Genomic DNA, 24,218 nt, shown 5'->3' with positions numbered 1-24,218 from the left:
AATGTGTCCATGCATTGTGTGTGTGTGTGTGTGTGTGCGTGTATGTGTGTGTGTGTGTATTATTGATTTATATTGAGAGGAAGGAAGAGGGATAGAGAATTAGAAACAAAGGTGAGAGAGAAACATGAATCAGCTTCATCCTGCAGGACCCTTACTGGGGATTGAGCCTGCAAGCAAGGTACATGCCCTTGACCGGAATAGGGGTGGGGGGCGGGGGGACGGTTCAGTATGCAGGCTTATGCTCTATCCATTGAGCCAAACAGGTTAGGGTGTCATTCTTGCCTTTTAAAAATAAGCCCCAATGTGATCTGTCTGTACTTAATTTCCAGTTCCTAAATGTTGTGGCATCTGCTTATTTCTCCTTGCCAAAAACATGTAAAAAATAAGGATGCACTGTTACTTAAGCCAATTTGACTGGGATAGTGGTCCTTGCATAATAACCCTAACATTCCAAATATTCTTGAGTCAGCCAAATTCAGATATGTTCAATTGTATTTCTAGAATTTTCTTTACTTATTTGTTTACTTTCAGCCTGCCTCATGACAGAGAATTTAATCTGAACTATTTTGGGCTTTCAATTAAATAGTCTTCTCAGCATATATAAAGTCATGATAGTCAAGTTCAGAAATTTCATTTTAGGTATTTCCTGCTCTTCTTATTAATATCCTGGAGAGAAGCGTGGACCTGCCAGGGCATCCTCGATAGGAATCTGTTACGGAGTTGGTACATGCAGTGGCAGGCGTTAGATGGATCAGAGATCCATCATATTTCTGAATAAGTGGCTCTGGGCTGGCACCAGCCACAGATTCTCTCATCACTTTCAAGTAAGAAGTCTCATCATGGCCCATGCCAGTGACTCTTTCTAATTTGCTTGGTGCAAACTCTGATTTCCCTGGAGTATTTGGTTATATATTGTATCTCCTCCACAGTAGTGATATCATGATGCTTATTTTTTTTTTTTGATATGAGACTCCTTGAATAATGGGATGATAAAAAAGATTTCAATTATTTTTAACTTCTAAGTTCAGCGGTAAAGATTAGACTTCTTTTTCAGGCACTTGAGAAACACAGAATTTATAAGGCAAGAGATTATCAGGGGCCACCTCTCATATCTAGCTGCACCATAACCTATTGGCTATTCTCATCAGAGAGTGAAATAGAAATTTTCCAATATAGCTCCTCACTCAAATTCTCTTTTCTCAGATAATCCCTAAAATTCAGGGTTCTTATCTCATATTTCATTGGTTATATTTGCAGCATCAGAATGGAGTCTGCGATGCTTAGGAACTTGTTCATTTAGTCTCCCTGTATTTCTGCATTTATTTCCTGAGAAAATATCAGAACACCACTAGCATCACTTAGGCAGTTGAGAAGATAAGGGGCATCATGAAATCCATATTGAGCTGCATACAGAGTATAGAACTGTCACACAGCAATATGTAAGTTCTGACTTTTTTAAAAAGGTGTGTATATAAGTAAACCTAATGGCCAGTGACCCAATCTGTAGTAATAACCAAAGGAGGGGAGAATTTTTTTTTTGAGAAAATATTTTGAAAATAACAGAAAGATTAAGGATAATGAGAGGGGATTAGAAACAGCAGTTTCCGTTTATGTTGGCATAATATAAGAACAATATGTAAATAGGAGTTTTGGTTGTCCTTTTAACTACTTACCTATTTGCATGGGTTGTAATAAGAATGATACCATGTTAACAATGGATAGTGAAAGCCATTTAGTGACATGAGCCAAAGCAATACATAATCATCTGACTTAGTTTTCTGCCCCTATGCTCAGGAAATAAATTACCTGAACATTTCACATTATTTTTACTCCACCTCATTTGTTCACATCACCTCCCTCTAAAGACACTCTGGGTTCCAAGATTATTAGAGGAAGCTTAAGACTAATAGTTCAAAACAAGTGGTTTTCAACTATTGGGAAGGGGGAATGGATGAAATATAAACTGTTTTATACATTTGTATTGTTTTCTCTGATTGATAATTAGTGATAACTATGTCCCCTGTACCCACTAAGGGACATAAGAAGGGATCACAAGACACTTTTTACCTATAATGTATCTCATCAACAATGCATGATTTATACTCTGGACTCTATCTAAAAGCATGCAAGTAATATGATACATCTCAGCTGGAAGAAGCATAAACATTATTAAATTAGGTAATGTAACTTGCAATGATAAACCAATGATTTATTGGTATGATTATTAGTCTTTCTTGCAAGCAGAGTTCTGTTTTCAAGGTTAAATAGGTTATATCTCTAAAATGCTACAGATGTAGATGGAAGCCGTCCTCTGTCAAGGATGTTACAGAAAGAGTCATTAAAGTACAAAATAATACAAATTGGTCTATTAATATTCTAATATTATTATACAGAATAGGAGATATAAATGTTAACTTATAGGATATTTTAATTTAAAATAAAATTTAACCTCAGAGTCATAAGATTAAAAATACTTTATGCATAATCACAAGAATAAAATTTAACATAAAATTAATTTAAAATATGAGAATTTGAGAGGAACAGAGATATGACATAAAAAATATGTATAGTCACCTTTAAAATCATGTTTTAAAGGGTCAGCCCCCAAGAATATGATTCTAGATTGGTCACGATTTGGGGAGTCCATTCTGTTCTTTAAAAAAATATGAAATTTCTAGAACCTACTGAGAGAATTTTTACAAGGTTTTAGTGTGCACTGCCTAATTCTGATTATATTGAGTCAATTGGGAATGTGGTGAATTTCTGGCTTTGTAGGGGTAGGATTAGTGTTTTCCCTCCGTTTCAGTTAGAGAGAGGAAATTGGATGGCTTTAGAAATAAAATAGCTTGAACTTTTTATTGTTCACATTAAATTCCTTTTAATGCATTATGCAGAGCTAATGTAATTCTCCTTCTATTCTATACAGATTTCCAAAGAAAATGCGGCCGCCTGGTGACTCAGGAAAAAGTCCCAAATCTGGTCAAGGTATGGTAGATTTAATAAATCCCTGTTTACTTTAAAATTCTTCATAAACTTACTTCCACATCTTACTGGGTCTCCCTCTTATTTATTTTGGAAAAAGAAGTGGATAATATGCTAAATTCTTTCCCAATTTTCCTTCTCTGACTTTTTTTTGCTTTTGGTATGTTTCCCAGAGGGTTCTGGGAAGGAAGCAGGCAGTCATTTATGTATACCATCTCTCAGTAGAGGCTACTCTTGGGAAAGTCTAATTTTGTTTTTATTTTTCTTCACTGAAAATCCTTTAAAACGCCCTTTTCTTTCTTCTTCCATCTCGATCTTTCTGAACTTCCCTTCTGTTGTACCACAAATCCTATCAAAGAGCAGCCGCTTCCAAAGACAGTTGTTTTCACATTATGGAGGCTGCCTCAAAATGCAGATATATTTCTTGATGTCAGGATGTTCATAATCCTCAAATCAACTACAGTTTTTTCGTAGGATATGTGATACTTGGTTACATTTATCCATATGACAAGAAAATAGTCCAGGTTTTCTTGTAAGTATCAGGTTAAATATGTAGTTCAGTAAACTCACCAAAAATTTTGAAATACCCAAAGCCCTAGACTTGTTCCAGAGACAAAAAGAGAGAGAATGAGAAGAGAGAGAAAGAGAAGTGATACAGTGCATTTTCCCACCCATGTTTATTCGATCAGATATTCCCCCCCCCATGAAATGTAAAAACAAATGATAAAAAAATTAAGGATTAGTGTTTATCCTCCATTTCAGTTTTAGAATAAATTTTATGAGATAAATTGTCATCATCTATAATGATAGCAAAGTCAACATATTTGCCATTCTCCAAAGAGCTTGGGTTTCAATGCCTGTGTTAAAAGTAATATGCTGCACTTCCTATAGGCAATGTAGATATTAATATAACAATAAAAAATCTTAAATATTTTTCTAGAAGTTGATAGATATAGGGAATTTTTGTCACTAAAAGAATGAACTGGGATTCAACTCTTTCATTAGTCAAAATAAAAATTTCTGCTAATATTTGCATAGTCAGATAGAACTTATTTTCCAGATTTCATGATTATTCAATAGAAGTATCCAGGCTCCATGTATCACTTTTGTTATTAAAACATTTCCTTTCAATTTGCCCCACAAAAAAATACTCTCTTTAAAAAAAATAAAAGAATGATTGACCTATGACAGTTCTACTGTACCCTGAGCACTTCTGTTGATCTGAAACCCCAATTCTTTTTTAGTTTCCCGCATTTTCAGAGTCTTACAATAGACTCTGAACTATGGTTGGGGAAAAAAAGAACAAGGGCATAAGATGTTTGCACATAACCACCTGAGAATCAGACAGAACGTGTGATGTCTCAACCATTGTAATCATGAACTTGAATCAAGGAAAGGAGGCAAAACTATCCTCTGGTTGTTTTCATATTTGCACATGTATTAGTATATTCCCAAGATATAAACATAAAGAGCCTCCGAAATCTTATCTAAACCAAAAAAGTTTAAGTGTTTTGATTAAAAAGTAACTAATGGACATATACTAGTGTTTCAGGCTTGTTTCTTCAAAATTTGGTAGCCATACCTAAATTGCCCAAATATCTGAGCTTAGGTTATTGATTATGTGTATCGTGGATATGGAAATCTATTCCCCAGATACTTTCTAGATTCACAAACTTCCTTTATTTTTTGTTCTGACATTCTTAAAAAATTGAAGTGCCAAGAGAGTCTTAAGTTTTCTGACAGCATCTCTCTCTCTCTCTCTCTCTCAGCGTCTCTCTCTCTCTCTCTCTCTCTCTCTCTCTCTCTCTCTCTCTCTCTCACACACACACACACACACACACACACACACTAACAGTAATAACTTCTGGGCACCTAGAATGAATCCATTGCCATTTAAAGTTAGACTTGTCTATGAAGCTTCCTTGGGTCAATGAAAAGTAAGCAAAAATAAAGTGGCCATTCTAAGTAAAAACATTTCATTTCCGGTATTGTATATGACACATTTTTCTTTATCTCAAAATTCCAAATAGTAATACTTTATCAGTTTGAGTGTCAGGCAAAGCAGCTGTCATAATTTATGTAATGTTTTAATATAGAAATAATAAATTGACAATTAATGGGTTATAATAGTTTCCTTAGCAATTGGGCAATGATAGTTCTATACATGCTTTATTTATTTACTTATTCATTTTTTGGAAATAAATTATTAATTAGATTTTGAGTAAGGTTCTAAAAGTAAGAGGTTGTAGAAATGAGATAAACGTGCTTGGCTGGTGTAGCTCAGTGGTTTAACATCATCCTATGAACCAAGAACTTACTGGTTCAATTCCTGGTCAGGGCATATGCCTAGGTTTCAGGCTTGATACCAGGTAGGGGGCATGTCGGAGGCAGCGTATCAATGATGTTTCTCACTCATCCATGTTTCTATCACTCTATCCTTCTCCCTTCTTCTCTTTCTAAAAAAACAAAACAATGAAAAACATATTTAAAAGTGAGATAAGGGAGTGCCATGGGGGTGGACAAGGGCTGAAATCATAAAGCTAGAGTCATAGAGTCATTAACCACTGGGTTGCCCCAGGCCTGAGGGATTTCCCAGGATAAAGTCTTTCAGTGCTGAAACTGGGTTAAGGTCTAGTCAGAGTGAAACAGTCACTCACGTTAAATGGAGGAGTACATGCCAGAGCTTTGGTTCTCACCATTTAGCATGCTTCTGAGTCATCCTGAGAGAGCTTGTTTAATACAGATTTTTGAGGTGATTGTCAGAATTCCTCTCTGGCCTTCAAGATTTCTGGAAGCAGGTCTACAGATAGCATCCTCAACCAATTAGTCAAACACTAATTTAGTTGAGCTCATCTGGTTGTTAGGTGAATTCAGTTCTTTGCCTACAGAGGACCATGCCCTTGATGGTTGTCAGCCAAGATCTGCTTTCTGCTCCTGGAGGCTGCCTTCATGACCTGCCATGTGGTCCCCTCCATCTTTAAGCCAGAACAGGGTACCATATCCTTCTAGTGCTTTTAGTTTGTCACTCACTCTGTCTCTGACCTCAAGACCTAGATTTTAAATTAGGTCAAGCACACCTACACCATCACCTTTTCTAAAGGTCCACTGACTTGGGACCTCAATTACCTCTGCAATAATCCCTTCAGAGCAGCATCATTTTAATTAATAGAGTGACTGTCAGGGAAACCTCAAATTTAATATGTTACTTTGATAAAACTCAATACAAACATTATTCCCTAAATATCAGTTAGTGTCCTTCTAAAGAAGGTTTGATTTTCAGACATTTCAACCTTCTTTATACTTAAAATACATATACATTTTTCAAACTACAAAATGCCAGGGTGTTTCCTCCTCAACTGACCTGGGAATCATAGTTCTGTTAGCCTCTTCTCCGAGTGTCTACACCCATATATTTACCACATGGCAACGTTCCTATAACTGCTTTGGGGTCCAAAAGAATTTCTACTTCTCCTGCTTTGAAAATGGTAACCCTAATTTACTCCTTTCAGTTCCTCACATGTTCTACAAATTACCATAAAGGTGGCTGAAAACAATCTCTGTGTCTAAGTAAACTACATTAAGTTTTCATATAGCATATTGTATTTGATATGCACATAAAAGCATGTGTCACAGGCCAGGCAGCTGGTATTGTATGAGTCCCATTTTATGAATAAGTAAAAGTCTGGGAGTTGTAGGTCATCAGCTGGTGTGTGGCTCACTTTGGTTTTCAGATTCTGACTTCAAATACTTTTACACTCAACAAAGTGCTCTCAGTTTTCAACCTAGCACAACAAATCATTGCTGTTCTTTTTTTTAACAACAGTTTTGAGGTCAGAGAAAGTATCTGTGTCTTCTTTAGCACCCCTGTAGTTTCTCAAACATCACAGGCCCCAATTTTTTTTAAAAGTTTCAGCCCCGGTGGCGTGGCTCAGTTGGTTGGGCATTGTACCATGTAACAAGAGGTTGAAGGTTTGCTTCCTGGTTAGGGCACATGCCCGGTTTGTGGGCTTGACCCCCAGTAGGGCAGCAGATGGATGTTCCTCTCTCATCGTTGTTTCTATCTCTCTCATTTTACCTTCCTCTCTCTCTAATAAAAAAAAAAGTAATTAAAAAGTATTGGTTGGAAAGTTGTTTCCAAACTTCATCTCAGTTATTCATTCATTCACTGTTTTCTTGACCTTCCTGACAATTCACAGCTATCTATTCTCTTGGCAGTTTATTTATTTCCACATACAATGCTTATTAAATGAAATTTACTATCTGTATTATCAGATATTGAAAACAGTATTAAAGGAGAAAGAGTTACACTTCAGTATTGTTTGGTAATCATTTATTTGTAACCTCTGAAGGAAAGTTGGAAGAATAAGGTTGAAAATGTTTCCACACCTGCTTACTTAATGCAATGTTTCTACGTCTGCTTACTTATTTATGGAAAAGCAAGCTGCTCTGAGCCTTTATCATTATTATGGAAAGGCATGAACGTACATTCTCATTGGAAGGTCAGTTATTGCTCCTCTTCCTATCATGTACTGATTATTTGTTGTTGATCAGATCTTATAAATACTTAACACGTTTTGTCAGTGTCTTACATATCTTAGTTTATGTGTTTAGGGATTAAATAAGAAACATAACGGGAAAGGCTGTTGCAAAGAATATAATGATTGAATGTATTCTTATTATTACACTAGAGGCCCAGTACATGAAATCCGGGCATGGATAGGGTAGGTAGGCCTGGCCAGCAATCAGGGTCGATCTGTGGGGCAACCAGCGGAGCGATCAGGGGGCCCCTGCTGGCACCTGCCTTGGCTGGTCTGGGGCCTGCGGGTGAGGGAAGCTCCTGCATTGAGCGTCTGCCCCCTAGTGGTCGGTGCATGTCATAGCGACCGGTTGTTCCACCAGTTGTTCCACTGTTCGGTCGAGTTGCATAATAGGCTTTTATTATATAGGATAGCTTTCGGATACACAAAGAAAAGTTTTGTAAATTTTCAAAATCACTAAAAGGGAAAAGGGGAAAAATGACATCATGATTAGAAGATTGGGTTAACGAAGTCTCATTGGAGAATGGTTGGTTTGGAGAGTCCTGCCCACACCGCCAAGGCTTTATTTGCACAGCCTTGTGCTCATGCTAGTTGGTCAGGCCTGAAGCTTAAGTGCAAATGGTGTGGGAGCTCTTTTTCATGGGACGCTAGGATGCTCAAGGATCTCACGGAGGTTGGTTAAACCACCTTCCCTAAGGGGGCCAGAGCTGGAAAGCTTTTAACCCGCCTGAAAGTGATGGTTCCGGAGGAAACTGGTGCCCTGGGACAGATCTCTGTGCCAGGGAAAGTCACTTCAAAGACAGTTTTATAGAATGGAACAAAGTCTTTCCAGGCAAATAAGTGTTTCCAGCCCCGCCTTTTCAGTCACTCCTGATCCTCATGCCTGAGATCCCTCTCCCCTCCCCCTCCCACACCCCCTGCTCAATTCTTTAGTCTCCTAACCTGGAGTTCTCCTAGTTCATCTACTTCTCACCACAGCCCTGCCTGTGTTGTTAAGCTCCTATTGAAAATGGGGAAATTGAGTTGAATGTTTTAGTAGCTTTCAAGAAAAAAATAGCAAATAGTAACAGGAGGAGGTGGATTTGAATAGAGTTCTGTGTGACCTCCACATTTCTCCCCCTTCTTCACTACCTGCTTTTCTCAACAACATCACACACCAACATTTTTCAGAGAAGGAAACTGAAACTTGGAAGAATTAGCCGACTCTTCCAAGTTGTCATCATCTGTACCGGGCTTATCAGGTCATGGGCTTTCTCTTTAGTTTCTGAACCTGATGCTTTTGACACCATACTATTCTCTTTAAATTGTCATTTTAACAGGAAAAAAAGTGACTATGTGGGGTGATGGATGTTAACTAAAATTACCGTGCTAAAAATTTTGTTAAGCATTGTGTTGTATGCCTTGAACTAAATATGCTGTATGTCAATTACAGCTCAATAAAACTAGAAAAAATTTAAAGATAATTTTCAAATAGTCATTTTACATCAGATTAACATCAGTATTGGTAATGTTCACAGTAGTGTTTAGCTTACTAGTTATTACTGTAAGCACTGGAAATACTGGTCCTAATCCATATTTATAATTATAAGGCTCTAAAAATATTCTGACTAACCTCAGTGAATGGGATTTTGGGTTTGAAGTTAAAAAAAACAAACAAACAAAACAAAAAAAAAACCCTCTGCAGTATTATCCATATAATTTTGTATCCAAAACATATTAAACTTCATAAATTTGATCCTTTTTTCATTTGTTTCATAAGTCAAAGAGCCAGTCCGTGGAGATGCATATAAGAGTACTCGTGATGTTTTTCTGATGAGATTTTATGTCAACAAACCTTGTATTCATTCTCTGTGCTGTTGAAGCGCTAGCATGAAAGCATTGCCAGCATTATCTCATGGCCGAGAGCCACAGCTTGGGCCCATTCCTGGGTAGCCATATGGCCACGGGGCCGCCATCTGCTTAGCCTGATAGTCCCTCCCCGGGCAAACCCTGGGCCCATATGGGTTCTTCTCGTCTCATCTGTGTACATCACAAGGAGAGGCACCATCAAAATCTACTTTTCCCTGCAAACAACTTGTATCATTACTGGGAACATGAAGATCCGCTTCTTTTCCCTTTACCTTCTTCTTCCTCTAGTTTTTACGCATCTTCTAATAGAATTAGGAATGGTTTGATTTTGGGACGATGAGCAAGCTGTCAGGGCAAGCTGTCGGGTTCGAGGCATCATAATCACCTCGAGGGCTGCCGGCCGTGCTTCTCGGATTTGAAACGTCATCATCCAGGAGACAAAACGGCCCGTGCCTTTCCCTGGTGACAGGATAGCAATTGGTGTCAAGGTAGAGTCACACAGTCAGACAGCAAGGCACCGGGGAAGCTGTGACCGTGCCTGTGGTATTTCTGGTGACAACCTTCTCAACAGTGCCTAAGATGGTTGATAAAGGGTTGTTTAGAGTAACGTTAAGCGGCTGTCTCCTTCTTGGGTGACACATTTTTATATCTTATTGAAAATATGGAACTAGCCTTTTTACCAAGCTGCTCTTTTGACTAAATAATTATTTATATACTAGAGGCCTGGTGCACGACATTCGTGCACTGGAGAGGGGGTCCCTCAGCTTGCCTGCACACTCTTGCAGTCCAGCGGGAGCCCTCAGGGGCGAGAGGCAACCAGGCCATCAGGGGAAGGCGATGCCCCAATCACACCTCTGCTGCTGCCACTGCCGGCAGCACGGCCGGCCCTGGTTACCTGAGCCTCGGTGGCCCTGGGCAGCCACCATCCGAGGCTTGCCTGCGCCTTGGGCAGGCTCTGGGCGGCTAGAGAGCTGAGGGCAGGTCCAGCTGCACCGTGTGCCTGCCACACCCCCGGATGGGCTGACTTGCCAGCCATGAGCCCGGCTTCTGGCTGAGCAGCACTCCCCCTGTGGGAGCACACTGACCACCGGGGGCAGCTCCTGCATTGAGCATCTGCTCCCTGGTGGTCAGTGCACATCATAGCAACTGGTCATTCTGCCGTTTGATCTATTTGCATATTAGCCTTTTATTATATAGGATTATTGAAATATTTAACTGCATGTAAGCATGCATCTCTTGATATTGTTTTAGTGTATTTAAATTTAATTTGAAGTCTTTTTTTGGTATGTGTACTTTTTGAAATGTAAAAATAGCTCTCTCATATAAAACAACTATTATGAAAGATATCACTACCATGTTGGGAATAATTAAGGGAATGCATATAATTCATTCAGCAAATTTTATAAATGTGTGTGTGTGTGTGTGTGTGTGTGTGTGTGACCTGCATTAGACAGAATTAATGTTCAGCAGCATGATTCACAGTGATGGAGTATTCCTAAAGGAAAAAAGAAAACCTTTCCAGAATACACAGCCAGGTTTTTTGGTCTGTGCAATTGTCCCAAACCCTGATGGAAGTAGTCAATGGACTTTAGAAATCATCGAATCTTCCTTGCCAAGAGCTTCAGGTATCCACCTATTCTGTTGTTACTGTTGCCCCACCTAGAGGTGTTTCCAAAAACAGAACAACCATAAAATGGGTAACTCGCTAAAGAAGACTGTTTATGAAATTAACAGAACAGTAATTTGAAGCCTCTGGAAGTAGGAAGATGCCAGGCAGAGTAATTACATATTTTAAAGTATGGCTAATCTGAAGTGCGTCGGTGGGATAGAAATAGGAAATTATAAGGACAAAGGCGTAAGTCTGCATTTTATGTTCTTCTAAGGATGTGAAATCTATGTCTAAGAATCAAAAAGAGAGAGAGAAATAGAAACGTGGAGAGTGTTTTCACAGAACTCAGAATACTAGTTTATCCTGTTTACGTTGGCCAGAAACAACTGTGCAAAACTCCTAATACCCTAAGTAGTTATTTTACTTTTTCATTTAGTTTATTCTGGACTTCTGCAGAAAGCATTAAAATGCTATGAGTAGTGTGTCTCTAAATTCATAGTTTTACTAAGAAACTCTATGATGTTTAGGTTTTATAGATGGATATATTATAAATTCCTATTTTTTTAAAAAAAAATGATTTACTAAACTCGTTTTAGTAAAAACAAAGTCCATAACAACCTTTTTTTAATGACGTTATTGGAAAAAATGCAGACATTACTTCATAAAGAATACAGATTGGAAGACAGGAAACATGATAGCAGGCTAGTGGGTATGAGGAAGTGGAAGCCACAGAAACCCATCCTCAACCTGGGACCTCAGGAAATCTGACCGTCATTCAGAAAACACCAACACCCCAGAGGAGAGCGTACATGGTTTCACTGCTGACTGCAGCAGGGTCAGCTTCCCCTGGTCCTCCCCTCGCTCCAATGGAGGATTTCATCTGAACTGGACCAAAGAAATGGGAAACACAGGCACAGGTCTGTGGCTTAGCCATGAAGCTCATGATATTGTTTCACTGAAGGATCCTTAGTGTTGACAGGACCACCAGAAGCCTAAAGTCTTAGAGGTGTCGGTCACAGCTCGGGGGCCTCGCCTGTTCCTGTGCCAGAAGCTCTGAGCGCTGCTGCCCCTGCTGGGAAAAGAGGGCCTTCCCGTAGCCCTCTCTGATGGAGCTCCGCTCTGCTTCTGCGTTTCCTGGTGATGAGCGGGAAAGGAACCTGGAAGCAGGCGGGAGGAAACGCTGGCTGATCACAGAACCTGAATAGTCCTTTCTGTTCTGGCCCAGCTCGGTGATCAGCACGACTTCAAGTTACTTACCTGCCCATGGCTGCTCCTTCCTGAGAAAAGGGGCTGGAGGAGTTTCATGCTCACGATCTCCACGCTTTTATCACCCTCATCTCAATGGAACGAGTCACGTGGCTTGAAAAATGCAGACTCAGACATGGGAACCCTGCAGCCGCTTTTCTCCGAAGGAACCCTGGCCGACAGGCATTTTAGGAGCTTGATAGATGCCTCATAAGCGTAGGCTGCTGAAAAGGTGCCTTTTCATATCCCAATTTAGTAACAACATCTGTGTTTTTCTTTCTATAAAAATATCCTTAGTTTCTGTCTGCAGTAAACTAGAGGCCATCCTTAATAAACTGTGGAACCTACAGGCTTGCTAAGAATTGTCTGTAAAATGGAAGTAGATGCATGAGCCTTGGTTACCTGGCTCTCATTTTATCCATCAGAAGCACACCTTCTCTTTACCTTTCCTCCCAGTCCTGGCACATCAGAAAGAAGGGCTTCTGCTCCGTGTGTTTCTTACTAAATGGTACTCAGCAGGCAGAGGATGTGCCTTCTGCACATTTAGGAAACTGGTTTAAGCACATCTACACTTCTTTCCAGGTGGATTGCAGTGGCCAGTGGCAATCATTTGATATTTTAGATAAAATATACTTAAGGTTTAGATTTAGACTTACACATTGGCAAGAGGGTGAAAAATCTTTATTTATCTAAGTAAAACAAAAACAAACATTATCCTATGGAAAATTCCCTTACAAATCTACACCCATTTTCTAATTCTAATTCCATCTTCAACTGTCATTTAAACACACACACACACACACACACACACACCACACACACCACACACGCATTCAATGAGGCTGTCTGTTGGGGGTTCTTGTTCATACTGAATCCTTCATTGGAACTACAGAAGCACCCCAGGTGTCTTTGCCCTACTTCAACCATCTGCCAATATCTTGCACTTCCATGGCCTCTAGAGTTTGTTGCATCCTGAACAAATCAGACTCAGGATCATACATCTTTAGGACAATCAGCCTGCCAATAGAAGCAGTCTACCCTTAGCTTCCCTGTCATTTGCTGATCACCATCTTGCTCACACTCCTATTCCACTCTTCCTGGCAGAACTACAGGAGGGAGAATGATCATTTTCCTCTATAGAATATTATCCATTTGTTGGTGGACAGCTGTTGCTTTTGATCGCTCACAATCCATTCCTTTTTCTCTTTGAATAGCTCCTGGATTTTCCTATGAGTCAATAGGCCTGTGTCCATTTATTTCTTCACCCCAGTATGTCAAGGAAGTCGGGTCTAGTTGATGAGCTCCTGTGTTGTTCTTACCAAAGTGATTAATGAAGGGGAGGGCTGAAGTCAGGCCAACCAGAGCCATTAAACATTTCCTAGCATTATTGCCCAAGAAAAAAAATTCTCCACTGTGTTTATAATTCTGATAGAGTATTGCTAGGAGTTGCTGTCCGTCTTATTTGCCATTGATGGTTGAGAGTCTGAAATACAGAGAAAGCATGGCAGAGAGACATTGTTTGAACACAGTTACACTTAAAATCAATTGGTGTTTTTGTTGTGTATCTAATAAGCTTTATTATTATATGAGATAGAAGTTCAATATGAAACATCAATTCAGATAGCTATGTCGAACTTAGACTGCAAAACCTTAATGCATTGTTTCAGAGCATATAATGGTACTCTAACTGGGGATTTTCACCATACACATGCACATTCGAATTATATTAAAGCTGACATTTTTGAAGTGCCAAATATGAAAATATTAATAAAACATTTCAATCCATTTGCACTTAACATATCCTTGGTTTTTTAAAGCAAATTTTTAAAAATATATCTTTATTGATTTCAGAGAGGGAGGAAGACAGAGAGAGAAACATCAGTGATGAAAGAGAATCATAGATCAGCTGCCTCCTGCATGACCACTGCTTGGGATCGAGCCCACAAGCTTGGCATGTGTCCTTGACCAGAATTGACCCTGGAACCCTTCAGTTGGTAGGCTAATGCTCTATCCACTGAGCAAAACTGGCTAGGGCAGCAAGTTTTTTTCATTGCTAATTGCAAAAACACCTATTGAAGTTGTTGTACATCTGTAGTCTACAACTTTTATTGCTGAGTAGTACTCCAATATATGGAAAAAACATAATTTTTATTTATTGACTTGTTTAGGGAACTTTCAGTTATTTCCAGTTTATGTCTGTTATAAATTAAGCTGACATGTACAATTTTGCTTTTGTATGGACATATGCTTTCTTTTCTCGTGATTAAATACTGAGTGAAATAACTGAATACTATCTGAGAAAAATGTTTAGATTTTTAAAATAAACTTAGAAACTGGCTTTCAAAATTGTAATACCATTGCATACTCAAAAGGAGAATAGGATAGTTCCTGTTCTCCCATGTCCTTGCCAACACGTGGTGTGTTCAATGCTTTGAATTTTAGTCTTTCTAATAAATGTGCAATACTATATGGTTGGAGTGAAATTTCTTCCCCTAGTGATTCATGATGTGGACACCTATCCATATGCTGCTATGTTATTTTTGTTGTTGAAGTTTCTGTTCAAATCTTTTAGACATTTTAAAAATTGGGTTGTTTTGTTATCATTGAATTTCAAGTTTTGATGTAATTAATTTGGATAAATTTTTTTTAATAAGGTATATGATTTGTTAATGCTTTCTCCAAGTCTCTGGCTTGTCTTTTCTTTCTCTTAATAAAGTCTTTAGAAGACCAGACATTTTCAGTTGTGATGAAGTCCAATTTATCAATTTGTTCTTTCAGTGATTATGCCTTAGTATCATTTATCAAAATAATTAGGAAAATTAAACAAAAGGAGTATATACAATACACCTTCATCTGTATATATGTATGTGTGTATAGGCATATATATGATGCTTTTTATGTACATGTAAACTCTACAACATCAAAACTTATCTATATTGACAGAAAGTGGATCATTGATTACCTAGGGTAGAATTACAAAAAAGGGATACAAGGAAACTTTGAAATCAATAAATCTCACTATCTTAATTGCAACTATGATTTTAGTGTCTATTTATGACAAAACTAATCCAACTATAAGTTTGCATAAGTGGAGTAAATTGCATGTCAATTATCTATATATATAAAAGCCTAAGTGACCATTATGACCATTTGACCAAACGACTGGTCGACTGGTCACTATGACACACACTGACAACCAGGGGGCAGATACTCAATGCAGGAGCTGCCACCCAGTGGTCAGTGCACTCCCACAGCCAACTTCCCGCAGCTGGCCAAGCTCCCATGGTCTCCACCCCCATACACCCCCCCAACTCCCCTCCAACAGCCCCAGTCACTGGCCAGGCCCAGAGACCCCACCTGTGGACAAATTCGTGCACCAGGCTTCTAGTGTCTCCATAAAGCTGATATAAAACATTCATGACAGGGCAACAGGGTGGATATTCATCTGCTAGGAACTCAAGTCAAACAAAGCACGATTTTTTAAAAAAATACTGTGGCTTGACTATCTCTGTAGTGGTTTTGTGAACTTTTAGTTCTTAAATAGGAAGAAAAAATCCGAGCATTCATTGATCATCAGAGAAAGATTCAAAGGATACTGAGACATGTGGAGATGTTAGTTTGTAGTTTCAGTGATGGTAAAGTCTTACTTTGTTTAGTCTCAGAGACAGACCTGACAATATCTGCTGATAATCACAATTACAATGTCCCATAGCTGCATCCCCTAATTTCCTCTAGGCCATGTCTTATTACACTGGACTACTGTTCGATTCTGTTTCTGCAGCTTGCATTTCAGCTACAGTGGAGATTGTTTATTTCCACAAGACTAGCCTTAGAATAACTCTGGTCTTAGTGTTCTGACAGCCTATTTAGGAAAAGAAAGAAGGCATCGGAAAAAAAAAAAAATCAGTACGTACGGGAAGGCCAGAATGTATGGCAATGACAACTACAATTAATTTTCTTTTACTTAAAAAAAGAAATTGTGCAAATACAATCAAAATGTGCTTAGTTCCCGGATAATTAGGCTTAAAAAAAATAACTTCTTTTACTAATGCAGTGGCCTAGGGCATATAAATGGGAAAACCATGGGCAGGAAAGGCATACAAATACCTGAGAGACTACAAGCAAGGCGTATAACCAGGAGGCTCAGATTCCTCACCCAATCTATTTATGTAAAAAATAAGGGAAAAATGTTAGTTCTTCTTTTCTTCTACAAGGCTTAAAGCTAGCAATTCTTTAGTCTCTGTGAAATGAGATTTTAAAATAAGTTATAAGCCATCTAAAAGCAATACCTAAGAGTGTACTCTTTAGCGGTGAGATGAGTATTGGTTAAGACTTAAAACAAAATTTAGAACAGTAATGAAGACACATAGTCACTGAAAATTGGTAGGTGTAAGAAAAAAAGACTCCTCTAGGATTTACTTTAATAAGCACCAATTCTATCCTTCACAATAAAAGAAGGATCACAAAAGTATTATCTTTTCTGCAAATTTTCTCTGTACTCTTTTACCCAATATACCCTTTTCAGGTCACTAATATCTCTTTGCCAGTCAGACGGCATCCTAATGTCTTACTATGCCCTTCAGGTTTCACATTCAAACACTGTCCTATTCCTCCCTGAAACTATCCCCCACTGAGATTATCTTTCCTTGGGGTGGGTTTGACTTCCTGTAAGTGTGATATCAAGGGTTGAAGATAAATTCATGCACATGTAATCCCTCCATGCAAATGTGTGGCTTTGTAATTGTGATAAAAACAAAACAAAGCCCATAACATAAAATTTACCACTTGAACCATATTTTAATGTACAGTTCAATAATGTTAAGTATATTTTCATTATTGCACAACATTTCTTTAGAACATTTTTTGCACAATTGATGCTCTTGTATCCATCAAACAAGAACTTCCCATTTCCCCCTCCCCAAACAGCCATGATTCTACTTTCTGTTTCTATTAGTTATTTCATATGAGTGGAATCATATGGTATCTACTTTTTGTGACTGGCATATTTCACTTAAGGTAATGTCCTTACAAGACATCCACCTGGTAGCATATGACCAAATTTCCTTCTTTTCTAAGGCTGAGTAATATTTGATTGTACGTATAAACCATATTTTCTTATATCCACTCATCTGTCTGCAAACATTTGTGTTGCTCTTGGCTATTGTGAAGAGTGCTTGAGTAAGCATGCATGTGCAAATATCTCCTCAAGATCCTACTTTCAATTCTTTTAGCTACAGACCCAGCAGTGAGGTTGTTGAATGACGGAGTGATTCTATTTTAAATGTTTGTGGCACCACCATTCTGTTTTTCACAGCAGCTGCACCATTTCCCAGCCCCACCAACACAGCACAGGAGTTCCAATTTTTACCAACACTTATTATGTTTTCTGGTTTTTAGTTTTCACTTTTTTGTTGTTTTTGTTTTTTAATAGTGACCATTCTAATGGGTGTAAGGTAATATTGTGGTTTTAATTTGTATTTTTCTAATGGTTTCAGTGTTTAGTTTCGTCTCATTTAATATGCTTGTTGGACATTTGCATATCACTTTGGGGAAATGTCTATTCAAGTTCTTTGCCCATTTTTAATAGGGTTATTTGTTGTTGAGTTGTATGAATCTTTATATATTTTTGATATTAAGTCTTTATCATATGTATGATTTGAAAGTATCTTCTCTCATTCTGTACACTACATCTTCACCCTGTTGATTGTTTCCTTTGATGCACAGAAGTTTTTGAATTTTCACTAGAGTTCTATTTGTATATGTTTGCTTCAGTTGTCTGAAATGTGGGTGTTATATCTAAGAAATAATTTCTAACTTGAAAACCATGAAGCTTTTTCTTTAACTCTTCTTCTAGGAATTTCATAATTTTAGGTCTTATGTTTAGCTCTTTAACTGATTTTTAGTTAAAATTTTAAATATGGTGAGGTAAGGATCCAACTTATTCTTTTGAATGTGTATATGTATAGTTTCCAAAACCATTTATTAAAGAGATACTCCCCCCCCCATCTTGGCATCCTTGTCAAAGATAATTTGGCCATACCTATGAGGATTTATTTCCGGGCTCTGTATTCTTTTCTATTGCTCTATATGCCTATTTTTATGCACTTGCACACTGCTTAAATTCTATAGCTATGTAGAATGTTTTGAAATCAAGAAATGTGAGGTCTACAGCTTTGTTTTTTTTCTTTAAAACCTACTTGGGTATTCAAGTTTCTTTGATATTCCAGAAAAAAAATTAACATTTCTTTTCAATTTCTGCAAAAAAAAATCTAAAAAACAACAACAAAAATCAGGATTTTTATAGGATTGTATTGAACCTATAGATTGTTTTGGGTAGTATGGACATTTCAATAATGCTAAATCTTCAAATCTATTAGCATGTAATGGTTTTCACTTATTTGTATCTTTAATTTCTTTTAGCAGTGTTTAATTATTTTTAGTATAAGATGATTTATGCCTTTTTGGTTATGTTTGTTACAGAGTACTTTATTCTTTTTGATGCTATTTTAAATGGAATTATTTTATTAATTTCATATTTGGATTGTTTATTGTTAATGTTAGAACCACCTGATTATTGAGTGTTAATTTTGTATCCTACAATCTTGTCTAATTTGTTTATTAGCTCTAAGAGAGTTGTGTTTGTGTGTGTGTGTGTAAACTTTGTTGTTTTCTACTTATAAGATCATGCCATATGCAAACAAATATATGTTTACTTCTTTCTTTCCCATTTGGATGCCTTTTATTTATTTTTTCTTAGATAGCCTAATTGCTATGGCTAGAAATTTCAGTACTATTTTGAATAAACTGGTAAAAGCATCATCCTTACTTAGTTCTTGGTTTTTGGAAGAAAAAAATTCCAATTTTTCACCATTAGGTGTGATGTTTGCTATGGCTTTTTCATATCTGGCTTTTATATTGAGGTAGTTTCTGTCTATTCCTAGTTTGTTAATTATTTTTATCATGAAACAGTGTTGAAGTTATCAAATGCTTTTACTGCATCAATTGAGATGACCATGCAGTTATGTCCTTTGTTAATTGATTTTGTTAATTGATTTTTGTATGTTGAAAAGTTACTTGCATTAAAGGAAGAAATAACATACTCATGGTGTATAATCTTTTTAATGCACTGTTGAATATAGTTTCCTAGGGCAGTTGGAGATTTTTTTAAAATCAATATTCATCAGGGATATGATCTGTAGTTTTTTGTAGTGTCTTTGTGTTGCCTTTTCATCAGGGTAATGCTGGATTAATAGAATAAATTTGAGTGTGTTTCTTCTGTTTCACTTTTTCGAAGTGTTTGAAGAGGATTGGTGCTAAATTTTCTTTAAATGTTTGGTGTATTTTCCAGTGATGTCATCTGGTCCCAGGGTATTCTTTATTGTGAGGTTTTGATTTTGCCTCCAATTTCCCTACTAGTTATAGGTCTGTTCAGATTTTTTTTCTCAAATGTAAGCCTTGGTAGGTTGTGTGTTTCTAGGAATTTATCTATTTCTTCTAGTTTTCCATGTTTGTTGCTGTATAAAGGTTCATAGTGTTCTCATAATTATTTTTATTTCTGTGGCATTGGTAGTAATGCCATTTTTGTTTATTAAATCTATACCAGAATTATAGTGATTTTTCATACATTTAATTACAGAAGCATAACATTACAATACAACTAAATTGTATATTTGTCTATTTATTGACCTTTACCAAAGAATTTTACATTTGTGTATGTTTTCCTGTCACTGCCTAATATCCTTTCATTTCAATTTGAAGGAGTCCCTTTAGCATTTCCTATAGAGTGGTGGTAGTGGTAATGAACTTCCTCAGCTTTTGTTTCTGAGAAAGTCTTCGTTTCTCCTTGAGTTTGGAAAGATTGTTTTGCCAGCTATAGTATTTTTTTGGCAGTTTTTCTTTTTACTGCTCTGAATATATCACCTCAAACCCACCTGGCCTGAAAGATTTTTACTGAGAAATCTGCTGATGCTCTGGAGTTCCCACCAGGCCATGCTGCCTGGACATTGTTGTTCAATCAGTGACTCCCTGGAGGAATGAGGGCCTGGAGCATCCTGTTCTGCCATTTTGCTGACATCACTCAAATCTGTTTTAGAAATAACCCCTTCATTTGTACATTGTACTAGTTTTGTTATACTCTTTTCTGCAAAACATGCTGAGCCTTTTTGTAAGTTACTGTGCTACAAAGAAATCAGTACTCATTCTACATATCCCAGCAGAGAAGGATTTAACCCAGGAATTAGGTGATTAAAGATTATTGCATTTTTTAATCCCCTTCCTGAATGACCTGGAATCAGGTGGCCACAGCTAGATGACTGAGTTCTAAAAGGCATCTTTATAGTAGAGATGACAAGTATTTTGCTACCTCCACTATTACTACTGTTATCGGGAAATGGGGTGTCCGCAGGTGGACGTGCTGGGGGTCGAGTCCTCAGATACCTTGAGAGAAAGAATTTTCAGAGACTCACGTGGGAGGATGAGTGATTTTTATGTGTGGAATTACATCCCCGGGTTTGCAGAGTCCCATTTCCCTTTGTCCAGTGCTGGAAGAGGTGCAGGTGGGGATCCCATAGAGTGAGAAACAGAGCCGGGTTCCAGAGCTTCCACTCCAGGTGGAGCTGGGTCCCGGTTAGCACTAGGCTGGCTGCAGTCCACCAGTCCATCGTGTGGGGGCCACATGGCCCCTGGAGAGCCCCCTGCAATGCGAGCCAGGTGCCCAGCATGCAAGAGCAGCAAGAGCGAGAACTCGTTGGTTTAGGAGATTAAATACCAAATCTCCCTGCCCTTGCAGTGGCCACGCCTGCTCTGGCCAATGACCTGTTCCCAGGTGTGACTGAAAGACTTCCCTATGTCACCCAGACTTTACTGGGCCTGCGTCCACTTTGCCTTCCCTTTGCTCCTTTCCAGTTAATTAATAACTGGGTTATTTATAGCGGTATCACTACCACTACATCTCTGAATTTAAAAAGCTGGTGACTCAGCACTCCAATACTGAAACCAGCCTGTTCCAATTTCCCATGTATTCAAAATTAAGAAAATATTTCCACTTTCTTGTACTTCCCAAATGTGATTAATAGTTTGCAATTAAAATAATTCATTCATAAAAATATAGCTATAAGAGACTACTAATTTGTACCGTTCTACCTAGCCATTCTTAATTGGGCACCAAACGAAGTGAGAATAGAAACTTAGTGCTGATTGACTCAAAAACTGCAGACTACCCTTTAGATTACCTTGCACCAAATACATCCTTCTACTCATAAAGGCAAAAATGATGTGCCTACAGGAAATAATGAATAATTCCTTCTAAGTACAAAATTCCACTCTTCTGTTTGCTAGTCTTGCCATCATCCTATCTTGACTTAAATCTCAAGTCATTAAATATGAAGTTGACTAACACAATCATCAGTTTAGAATCGCAGAGCATGCTCCATGTTCTGCTTATACCTAATATGTGGAAAAATGTACAGGAAGTTGCTCCAATTCACCAAGAAGAAAAATCTGTGTAAACTAAAAAGAAACAAAACAAAAGCAATTTTTTGGAACCCATCAGGAAGTTAAGTCACAGGTCAACCAAATAGCTTAAAGTTGGAAAGGCAGGCCAATTCAAAATGTTGTGATGCTACAATTCCAAATAAAACAAACTAACAACAACAAAAATGATGTGGTGATAGCATGGGCACACCTCTGGCAGGGAATATGTAGATGCCATGGTGAGGGCATGTCCGTGGTGAAGAAGTCATTGGACCGTTTTAGCACATCGTTAAAAGCTTTGTGTGGACTAGTAGGGCAGTTTAGTATTCCCGGCAGCCACAGGCATGAGTGGAGTTTTGACCCACTCACAAGCTCTTCTTCACAGATATCCAGGGGAATTCATGACAGTAAGGTAGCGATGGAGATACATAAACGTTGCACTGATTACATTTTTATTATCAAAGAAATTTAAAAGTAATAATATTCATATCATTTTATGGACACTGCTACCTGAAATGTAGACATCATAGTTTATAACCCATTTCATTTCTAAGAGTAAATCATTTGTTCTCTGTGTCAAATACATAATTTAGAAATGTTTACTGTGAACACAAGTACAATTTTAGAAGGCCCGTTGTTTGGTGAGTGACAGAGTGATTAACTCAGTAAATCATGGTTCATCCTAGGCATTCCAAAGCTAACAAGTGGTAAGTATGAAGAGCCCAATTTATCTATCTATCTATCTATCTATCTATCTATCTATCTATCTATCATCTATCTATCTATGTATCTAAAAGGCTAAGTCTCTGTTCATCTGACCGGTAGCTCTGATGCCTGGTCCGACAAACCAACACTCGGCTTTCCCCAATTGGGACACAGGCCCCGCCACCACCCCAGAGCGACACCCCACCAAGTCACAGACAATGCTGCCAAGACTCCATGGCGCAAAATGCAGCCCACAGCCCAGCCCAGAAATGGTGGCTGTGAGTGCCGGGTAATGACGTCACATAGCAATGCCTGGCTTCCTCTACTAGCAACTAGCATCCTTGGAGTTTCTTCAGCCCAGGAGCCCAACTGACTTTATAGCCAGGTGCATACATTTTACAGTTTAATCAAATGTTTGTGAAGCATTTTCCCGTGCCTCATCTCATTTAATCCTCACAGAAGTCCCGGAGTAGGTAGATAGGAGACTTGGTAGAATCCTATTTTCTTTTCATTAGCAAGACATGAATAGTGATATTAAAATATTTCTTCTAATTAATTTCCTTTCACTGCATGACTCCGTGCACCAGGACACTGGTATGTATATATACCTACAACATAAGTAAAGCCTGTCATATTTAATTGTACTCTGTTTTACCTTTTGAATGTTACAAAGAAAACAATATAGAATATTGTTATGATTATTTATTTATTTGCCTTGGAATATTTTTACCAGCATAAACACCTTTAGGTAATTAAATTTATCAAGTGTTTTGCCATGAAAATAATAGATTACAATAAGTCAATGAGTTCACCATGCAGTTAATCTCAGAAGCATTACCTAAGCTTTCGATCCGCCTCAAATCATGTTCCAAAACATTTCACTCCATTATTTTGTTTAATATATCTTTTTGCTTAAATTGGAGATCAAAATTTAACATTTAGGCCTATAATCTTTGTATGTTCTAAGTCTGTATTTGATACTACTGATAAAAATGAATCGTATCAATTCACAAGTGGCTTAATAAGTCAAACTATGCAAAACCCCACTTGATTTTAGTTTTATGATGTGTAGCTTTTCTGGGAATAAGGATGCTGTATTGAAAGGAAAAGTAATTCAAATTATATTAATTATAAAGATAAAAGTATAAACCAAAATGTTAGTGGAGGTTTTCCATGTGTAATCTCCATGACAACGGGCCCTTGTAGGCTTGGTTTTGCTCATCATTGCATCCCCCAGTGTTTGTATGGAAGTTGCTGATTAATTATTTTGTGATGAAATGATAATGAAGAAAAAATATGAATATGCATAGCCATGTCAAGATAAAAAAGGTTTGTAATACCAGGCATGCCATTTCTGTTTGAGAGGAGAGGAAAGGAAATAGGGAAGCAGAATCACTTACTGAAGACCCATCATGGCCCTGTGCCAGTATTTCTCTCAGTCAGTGTTCACGTCAACATTGTAGAAAAGATGGTGTCTTCATTTTCCTGGAAAGGGAAGCAAGCAGTACTAAAATAACGTAACTAAGATCACACAGTTAGAAAAACAATTCACTTGACTTTATTTATCAGGATGCCTTGTTCTGTTCTCTTAAAACTTAAGTCGAGACTATAGTCACAGCCAGCATTAGGGCACGCTCAATTTGGTCATTTTAATCATTCCAATTTTCCGTTAATTACATATATAGCGATCTGTTTTTGAGAAAATTACTTAAAACTTTAATCATATGTATTTGATTTGATTTTTATTGTGTTGATCTTAAAGGATTTACTTTACTTGCAGAGACTAGGGTCCGTGTTCCTAACTGCCTAAGATTCTTTTC

This window comes from Myotis davidii, unplaced genomic scaffold (assembly GCF_000327345.1).
Source record: "Myotis davidii unplaced genomic scaffold, ASM32734v1 scaffold184, whole genome shotgun sequence".
Taxonomy (NCBI): domain Eukaryota; kingdom Metazoa; phylum Chordata; class Mammalia; order Chiroptera; family Vespertilionidae; genus Myotis; species Myotis davidii.
Note: the sequence above shows the minus strand (reverse complement) of the source record.